General features: G+C 36.2%; 1 protein-coding gene across 2 annotated transcripts in view; it reads right to left on the bottom strand.

Annotated features, from left to right (window-relative positions):
- LOC135211056 (nephrin-like) overlaps positions 1 to 10,000 on the bottom strand; it is a 223,005-nt gene that overhangs the window by 101,440 nt on the left and 111,565 nt on the right. The gene's annotated exons all lie outside the window — the stretch shown is intronic.

Below are 10,000 nucleotides of genomic sequence, written 5' to 3'. Positions count from 1 at the left end.
CACACACACACATATATATATATATATATATATATATATATATATATATATATATATATGTATGTAGTATATGTATATATATATACATATATACATATATATATATATATATATATGATATATATATATATATATATATACAGTATATGTTATATAAAATGTTCTTAAGTAATATTGAAAAAGCTATAAGAAGAAGAATAGAAAAGAACTTCTATAAAATAAATGCAGCTGAAGCAGCAATCTCCTTCAGTAGAACATGCTTGCAAGAGGGTTTTTAAATATATATATATATATATATATATATATATATATATAATATATATATATATATATATATATATATATATATATATATATATATATATTATATATATATATATATACACACGCACACAGTTATCTTAGTAATCACCGCATGTCCACAAATTCGTTCGTACAGAGACGAGCGCCGAACCTCGCGTGGTTGCCCCTAAATTATATATTAACGAGAAACTTTGCAAAGTGGAAAAAGTAATTTGCTTAACGACCGCATGAAACTCCAAGAAAAATGGCTGATGGTTCCGAGTTATTTTGGATGTCTGAGTTATTCTGGAATTTGCTCTGGAATCGGTGTGACTCATTCGTGGAAGGAACGCTGAATGAAAGATAAGATTGTTACGTGCTTTTGTTGTTACGAATGATGTGAAATGTATACCTGCTCACTATAGTAGATTCGCATCAGCCGTGCATCTGATGTCTAGGCCAGTCCCTTACGACACTCCTGAATGGCTTGTTGATAAGCCAATCACAGGGCTGGAAAATCTCAATCTCTCTCGAAAGTTCACATAGGGAGGATGCAATGTTTCTCCTCTCTTGAGGGACACTTTTGAAAGACGTATCCCTCAGGAGGGTTGAAACATACATCCTACCTATGTGAACTCTCTTGAAAGAGACTGTGAGTTTCTAGCCCTCTGATTGGCTTATCAACAGCCAAATAGGAGCGTCGTAAGGGACAAGCCTAGACAGCAAATGCACGGTTTAATATGAATCTACTATAGTATTCCAAATGAATGCTACTTAGTATTTTACTCGTGAGATGAATTTGTATAACATGCGTAATGAATGCATGAATTGTGGCTCTGAATAAATGTAAATGAGTATTTTACTCCTGTGATGAATTTGTAAAACAGAAATGTAATTTTTACTGTAATGAATGAATTGGTGTTCTGAATAAATGTAAATTATTATTTTTCTCTTGTGATGAATTTGTAAAACAGAAATGTAATTTTTACTATAATGAATGAAATATAGTTCTGTATAAATGTAAATGAGTATTTCACCCCAGTGATGAATTTGTAAAACAGATGTATAATTTTTATTGTAATGAATGAAATATGGTTCTGAATAAATGTGATTATTTTACTCGTATGATGAATTTGTAAAATAGATGTGTCATTTGTACAGTTATGAATGGAAAGCGGTGAGTGCCTTATAATTCTTTTTTTTTTTTTTTTTAAATGAAGCATTATTGATATGTTTCTCTTGTCATTCTAGATGGACAAAATAAATTGTTATTCGTCTCATCGTCGTAGATGATGCACATAGAGATTCATACCCCTGAGAAAAATGTCACAATTATCCAAAAACTAATATCAGTTCACTTGTTTAGCATCCTTAAGAGAAACTTAAACAGATACATGCGTTCATGAGTAACGTTAAAAAATAAAGATATTGTCAACCGCGAGAAAATTATACACCGTTTCCAGAATTTAACGAAAACTCAGCACAGAAATATGATTAGTAACATTAAAATTTGTATTTGGAATCGAGGAAAGATTTACAGTCTTAGTTGCCAGATTTTCATAAATCTGCACTTACTTTCAAGAAAATTTTGTAGATCTAAAATGAAAAAACTTTTTTCCTGATCAAATCTTTTCTCTTACCTTTCCTCAGTACCTTTCCTCAACATTTGAATCGCAGGTCAAAAGTATAAAACCTTTTTGGAACTCTCTTCCCGCCTACGAAGACTCAATTAGAAGGCCCAACGCAAATAAAATTCCTTCCTCACAAAAAAGATGGAAAACCCCACAAAGATGAATGTTTTACCTTCTGAAATTAACTTCAGACTCCCAACTCTTTCCAGGAGGCTACTCGTGAATAACAAGCAGCTGGTGGACGGACGTCAATAAAAGACTTTCTGCATATTTTCGCATTCAAAATGGTATTCAGTCAAGCAGTAATTAATGCTGGAAATGTGATTAAACATATATACATCGTTAGAGCTGAATGTATATTCGGTTAGAATGGAATATGTTCACTATTGAAATAGAGTGTACATACTGCTGCAATGAAATATAGACATTGCTAAAATAGAATATAAACACTGCTAAAATCTGCTTCAATAGAGTATAAATTCGGCTACAATAGATTATATACACTACTAAAATAGAGTATACACTGCTACAGGAGTAATATATACACTGCTAAAATAGAGTATACACTGATACAATAGAGTACATACACTGCTACAATAAAATAATATACACTGATAAAATAGAGTATACACTGCTACCAGTGTATGTATTGTAATGAATATACACACTGATAAAACGGAATGCCTACACGGTCATAATGGACAAATCGAATACGCAAAGAATTGAATGGAAAGAGGGGACTTAGAAGGTTGCTGAAGAAATACTGAGAGAGAGAGAGAGAGAGAAGGAGAGAGAGAGAGAGAGAGAGAAGGGCGGGGAGTGGGGGTGGGGAGGGGCTAGTTTTAATAAGATAGAGGGAGAAGAGTCTCCTGATGACAGGCACTTGAACACGCACGCGAACGACGAAGAACTTTGTGTCTCGCGTCGTATAATAATACCTGTAATCCTCTTTATCTTTCCCCCCTTCTTTACCCTTCTTCTGCCCATCTCTGATTCCCTTCCGTTCAATAAACACCCCCAACCACACACCCCCCCCCTCCCTTTTTTGTTTGCTTGTATGGTGATTTTACGTTGCATGGAACCAGTGGTTATTCAGCAACGGGACCAACGGCTTTACGTGACTTCCGAACCACGTCGAGAATGAACTTCTATCACCAGAAATACACATCTCTCACCCCTCAGTGGAATGCTCGAGAATCGAACTAGCGGCCACCGAGGTGGCACGTCAACACCATACCAACCACGCCACAGAGGCGCTCCCCTTCCCTTCTGCTACTCCCATTCACCTCCGCCAATACATATATATCCCCCTTTTCATTCTTGTTGTTAACTCCAACGCTTCTGATTCATCCTACTTGATATTAAAGCTTGTGTATGTTGTCGGGGGATGAATAGTGAGGTAACGGAGTGGGGCGGGGGTGGGATGGGGAGTGTTGTCTGTTTGGGCTTTACAAGGCCCTTCCTTAATTCCGGCGGCGAGGAGTTGGGGTGGGGGTGTGGTGGCAGTAGTATAGTAGTGGTAGTAGGTAGCGAGGAACAGGATTGCACTACACAACAGGTTTCACGGTTTCGTTTAATCACCTTCTCCTCGAGAGAGACAAACAGTGCCTGTTGGGTAGAAATCCAACCCTCTCCTTCTTCTTCTTCTTCTTCTTGCTCTGTAGCTATATACATTCTTCTTAGTTTTATTTTGCCGCGAGCAAATTCGGGATGATGTGATTTCCACGCCAGGCCTCTGTATGACCTGCAATGCATTAACGCAATTGCAGGCTACCTGTTTCCTGGCACGTGAATGACAAGTTCGTCTTAGATAACTGGACGAAATCTCTCTCTCTCTCTCTCTCTCTCTCTCTCTCTCTCTCTCTCTCTCTCTCTCTCTCTCATCATCGAATTTAGGCTCGTTCCACGCCAAGCCTCTTATCAATTGTAATGCATTAGTACACTTGCAGTCTACCTGGGTTCAAGGGTCCTTGCTATCGTAAGACTGACTTCGTATAAACCTGCCAACTAACAGACGAACGGCCGATTCAACACTGTTATGCAGATGTTAAACTGAAATTAGCCTTTAACCCATTATCTCTTCATTCTCCCCAGTGCACTGCTAAAATAGGTTTCACGGGTATTCAATAAGAAGGTAAATCAGCATAAAAAATGCATTAACAAATGAGGTTTGTTATTATTTTTGTGTGTGTATGATAATCTACCTTCTTACTGTATAACCGTGTGATCTAGTATTCAAGCCCTGCATTGAGCAGAATAAAGAGATAGTAGGTTAAAGAGAGTAGCATTTCATACAAGGAAGAGATAGTAGGTTAAAGAATGTAGCACTTCAAACAAGGAAGGGATAGTAAGTTAAAGAATGTAGCATTTCATACAAGGAAGAGATAGTAGGTTAAAGAATGTAGCACTTCAAACAAGGAAGGGATAGTAAGTTAAAGAATGTAGCATTTCATACAAGGAAGGGATAGTAAGTTAAAGAATGTAGCACTTCATACAAGGAAGAGATAGTAGGTTAAAGAATGTAGCACTTCATACAAGGAAGATATAGTAGGTTAAGGTATGTAGCACTTCATACAAGGAAGAAATAGTAGGTTAAAGAGTGTAGCACTTTAATACAAGGGATGGATTGAGTGGACAATGAATAATGGCGTCAAGGTCTGGTACGCTCCATTCCTTTCCCAGCGAAATTAAGATTACTACATCTATCCATGAAACCATCTATCACCCAGAAGATAATAACCAGAACTCTTTGATGACCTACGATGCATTCCTCCAGAAATATGATTGAAGGATTACTTTCAATATATTATATTGACGATATAAAGCCTGAAGTGTTTAATATTAATCTCCGCACTACAATAGTTTCTTACCATATCAGTACGGTAAACTAGAGGGATTACTTTTAAATGAAGGATACCTTTAATGTTAATAACTTACATATTTGAAAAATGAAGATATAAAGCCTGAAGTATTGATATAAATCTCGGTAATACAATTTTTTAATGTTATAGTTGCACAGTAGGAAGTTTTTTGATATTATGTTTTATCTCTGTTTGTTCAAGGTACTCAAAGTATGGCTTGGGTTCTCACTATAATCATTATTGTTATTTTGATAGAAAATGATAATTTAGGAATAATGAAATCCAAATATCACGAAATTGGAAAGATGGAGACAAGTACTGGAGGACAGAGGAATGAGAATAAGTAGATCCAAGACAGAATCTATGTTGTACCACCACTGAGGGGGATGATAGAGAAAGTATTCAGCTTGGTGGAGAGCAAATAAGGAGAGTTGATAAAGTTTAAGTATTTGGGATCTTTTGTTAACGCTGGAGGAAGTATGGAAGAAGAAGTAAAACATCGGGTACAGGCAGGCTGGAACAACTGGAGAGCGGCGGCCTCAGGGAGTTCTTTGTGACAAAAGAGTGCCGCTTAGGTTAAAAGGAAGATTTCACAAGACGGTGGTAAGAACAGCAATGCTGTATGGTACGGAAACAGCCAGCATGAGAAAAGCAGAGCAGAAGAAGATGGATGTGGCAGAAATGAGAATGCTTAGGTGGATGTCTGGGGTAACAAGAGTGGATAGGATCAGAAATGACTACATAAGGGGGTCAACTAAGGTGGTGGAAGTATCAAAGAAAGTGCAGGAGGGGAGGCTGAGATGGTATGGACACCTGTTGAGGAGAGATGAGGACCACGCTGGGAGACATACTATGGGGGTGGAGGTGCAAGGAAGAAGAAAAAGAGGGAGACCAAGAAAGAGATGGAAGGACTGTGTGAGAGGAGACTTAAATGAGAAGGGAATTGATGAGGCAGAAGCACAAGATAGAAATGGATGGAAACGGCTCATCCGAAACGGCGACCCCATATAAAAATGGGAACAAGCTGGGAAGAAGATATCATCGGTTCACTTTTAGGGGGATTCAGGTCCGTTGTAATAAGCTTTTCCTTCTCAGACTTCAAAAAACCGTGAGATACTTTGCTCAAATATTCAAATATTTTTGAAGATTTCCTCGCAGTGTGGTCATGTAATCGACTTCGGTACATCTGAGCGATTCGCAGTCTCTTATGGACATGTAAATGTAAAGTTGGTCAGCTGTTTCTTCTGTAGTATTGGACTGAACAGTTCATCATTATGAATGTTGAAATGTGTGTTGTCTGAAGTACTGACATTGCATTTACTGTTCTGTTATGTATTTACTGTCGACAATTAGATTTTTTTTTTTTTTTTTTAGCAGGCACTCCTTCATCTTGTCATCCAAATGATCAGTATCAATAGTTTCTGCATGTGATTTACTTTCTGGTGATTAGAAATGAATTTCTCGATATGACGTGGTTCGGATCCCACAATAAGCTGTAGGTCCCATTTCTAGGCAACCAATTGCTCCTAGCCACGTGAGAAATATCTAATCCTTCGGGCAGCCTTAAGAGAGCTGTTGATCAGTGCAGTGGTCTGGTTAAACTAAGACATACTTAACTTTTTAGAGTTTCCGCCGACTGTAATGAGTGCTTACTTTCATGCAGAAGATGATATAGATCGTTCGTGGATCACATTTAACATTCCAACCTTTTCGAACAGATGTGATCTAACGAGAAGGTTAACAAATTTTGATACTGACTCTCCAACTTATTGTGGACCAATTTACCCGGTGATTGGTTTTAGCCCACTATGAATGTGAGTGATCTTGGCAAGACCCTCCAATATAGTGATTAGCTCAGGGTTTCTATTGGATGCTAAAGCAGCAGTGCACTATCTGACAATTGAATATGACTCAATGTAATATATTGGGTTAAGAATGCAGATTTTGATTCTATCGCTGAGATGAGCAGGGGTATTAATTAAAATAGCAACAGGCAGAATTTCGTAGAATTTATGTTACTCTCCTATACATGTCCACTAGTTGAATATTGATGTTTGAAATTGTAAAGGAACCGTTCTATTTGATAAGTCCATAAAATAAGTGATGAAGAAATAGTCTCGTTTGAAATACTATACAGTTGTTTGGGCTATATTGAAAATTGCATATTTTAATTGCTTTGGGAAAGCTACTTCAAGTGCTTTAATATTTCTCTTGAAATGAATACACTACCCTCAAGGCTCACCTGCAGTTCAGTAACTGAGAACACCATATTTTTCATAATAATATATGGTTGATCTCATCAACATCCGAGCCCATTTTTTTAAATACTCGTAGAATTCATGCTGACTACTTCTGACGAATTGTTTCGGTTCAATTTTCGTGAGCGGGCCAAACTAGGTCGACTGAAATTTTGACCCCCTTCAGGAATTTTTGGAAGACATAACGAACTTAGGTGAAATTTTGAGATTTGCTACCAGCGAGTTTTTTTTTTTTCTGATCTGTCGTCATTGAAGGTCTCTGTTTCTGCTGATTGGGGTAAGATAAATCAAGGAAGAGAGGGAATTCTTCCTCATTCACGTCCGCCAAGAAACCAAGAAAGAGGCTTTAAATTTCGTGATCTGTTCTGATATTCATTATGATTAAAGATATTTGTTAAGTAGATCTTCAGTCGCCCTAATTTGGTATTGTCTTTGATGCCAACGAGCGACACAGTATAAATTCCTTTATTTGTTAAGGACAAAAAAAAAAAAAAAAAAAAAAAAAAACTATCTCTTGTTTCAGCCTTATGTCACTGGCCAGTGGCGGAAAGATAAAGTAAAGTAAAGTATATACATCTTGTTACATTGGGCAGACCATCACAACTCTGCAGAAGCAACTGTTATTCCAAAAAAGTTAAAATGCCTTTTTCTAAAACATCTCAGATATAAGAAGACTCAGAAGGAGCAAAATGGGGTTAATAAAACTGTTCACACTGAACTGGAACACGTAGAATACTCACTATAAAGGAAACCCCGTCCCTTTCTAAACAAAACTACAAACTAACATGGAAATAAAATTTATTGACAGCCAAATACGTAACTGGTAAAAAAAAAAAAAAAAAAAAAACGAGCGAGAGACATAAGGACAAATAACAGAAAATATCAGCAACTGGATAGAGAACAGATATGATAGTTCTGAAGAAAACGGTTACAAACTTTAGTCATTGAGAGAGAGAGAGAGAGAGAGAGAGAGAGAGAGAGAGAGAGTGGCTATTTGTCTTAAAACTTAGTTCATTGGCACAGCCAGTTGGAGACATTGCTGTTAATAAAACGACTTGTCTGTCTGTGATAGGAAACAACTCATTGCAAACTCGCTCCAATATTCCCTCAAGAAATCTGAAAAACACAACAGAAATAGCAATCTAAGTTATAAAAGTATTGAAGGAATTCAGCTGTGATTCTGGGTTTTTGGACCAAACGTTTTCTGTTAACGTTAATGAAAGAAAAATTTTACAGAAAAAAATATTCCTCTAATGATAGCGAAGAACTCTCTCTTTTCATATATATATATATATATATATATATATATATATATATATATATATATATATATATATATATATATATATATATGTTATACATGTGTGTGTGTGTAATTTTCCTGTGATACATACGAAACAGTTACAATTGAGTTATCATCAACGTAACCATTAACATCACGATATCTAAATCTTCTATCGTAGAATATTTTCGCTAGGAGTTTTCATACAAGTTCCAAGATACGTCTTAGTATCTCATTAATATTGTTTCATTGATATTACTGATGATACCGAGGCGGAAGAATTCCTTGAGCATGTATTCTAAATCTTTTCAAGAAATTCGGCCAACTGGGTTGCTAGACTTGCATGAAAGAGGAGGTCATACTTAGCTTACTTATTGCGTAAGACCTGGCAAGCTAGCAAGCTAGCAAGCCCCCTGCCCCCACACCCTCGCCACACATAACATACACACACGCCTAACTAATCTTATGGAGTACAATCACGCAAGAAACATCAGTCCCCGGTAGCCCAGCCCCTCACTCATCAAATACTTGGTGAATGAAAGACCCGAAACACGCTTACGTTATGTAATTACCTGCTGGAAATGAATGAGTGGGTATTTGAGCTGTTAGGAATAAGATTGTTTTGATTTAATTGTAAGCGTTAAAACTAATTATGAATGTTCATTATCTCGGGTACGTTGTTTTTTAATATTATTTGCTGAATATCATATTAGGACAATAAACTCCTTATTTTATTTCTTTTTTTATTCTCTTAACGTTCAGCAGTTTTGGAAACCTTTATTTACTCACTACTCTCGCATAAGATTTTCTTCAGTGTATCAAAGAAAACACATAAAGGTTTCCCTATCTTGATAAGATTTACCTCAGTTCCCTCGACTCTTTTGAACTATTTATGTAGCATTCAGTATTCTCCAGGGTTTCATCACAAATAATATATATTATATATATATATATATATATATATATATATATATATATATATATATATATGTGTGTGTGTGTGTGTGTGTGCATATATATATATATATATATATATATATATATATATATATATATATATATATATATATATCTGGAGACAGAGGAAGGCGACGGCCAGTGGGATGCACCAGCGTGAAGGTGGACCATTGGAAACGTTGTAATTAATTTTAATTCTTTATTTCCTACGTTTCGTAATATCATTTTAACATTTTCAGGGAATCTGTTAGACAATAGATAAAATAACTTTGAAGTTACTTTAAAATTACTTTAAAAATTAGTCTAAAATTCAACATTTATAAATTACAACACAATTAAAAAAAACACATACAGAAAAAAAAAGACCAAGGACCGCTAACCAACCTTATGCTGAGAAGGCAAGAGACAGAATGACAATACATAAATGAAAGTTAGCTCAGGTACAGTTGTGTGGAGGAGGTGAACCAGTTGTTTAATGAATAATGATTCTAGGATAGGCAGTTCATATGCATTGCTTGTCTGGCCTATGATTCGGAAATGGCCTCTTTCTATATATATTTTACAGTTTTATGAATGGTTTCTTATATTAGAATGTTCGGGATTGGAGAGCCTACAGCCAGTACGGAAACTTAATCCCCGATGAGATAACCTCCTCGTGGATCCGACATATATCCCAGAGTTACACTCAGGGCAAGTATACTTATAGACCACGTTGGAGGTGAAAAGAGG

The sequence above is a fragment of the Macrobrachium nipponense genome, chromosome 4 (genome assembly GCF_015104395.2).
Source record: "Macrobrachium nipponense isolate FS-2020 chromosome 4, ASM1510439v2, whole genome shotgun sequence".
Lineage (NCBI taxonomy): Eukaryota > Metazoa > Arthropoda > Malacostraca > Decapoda > Palaemonidae > Macrobrachium > Macrobrachium nipponense.
This window is presented reverse-complemented; position numbering and strand designations above follow the sequence as displayed.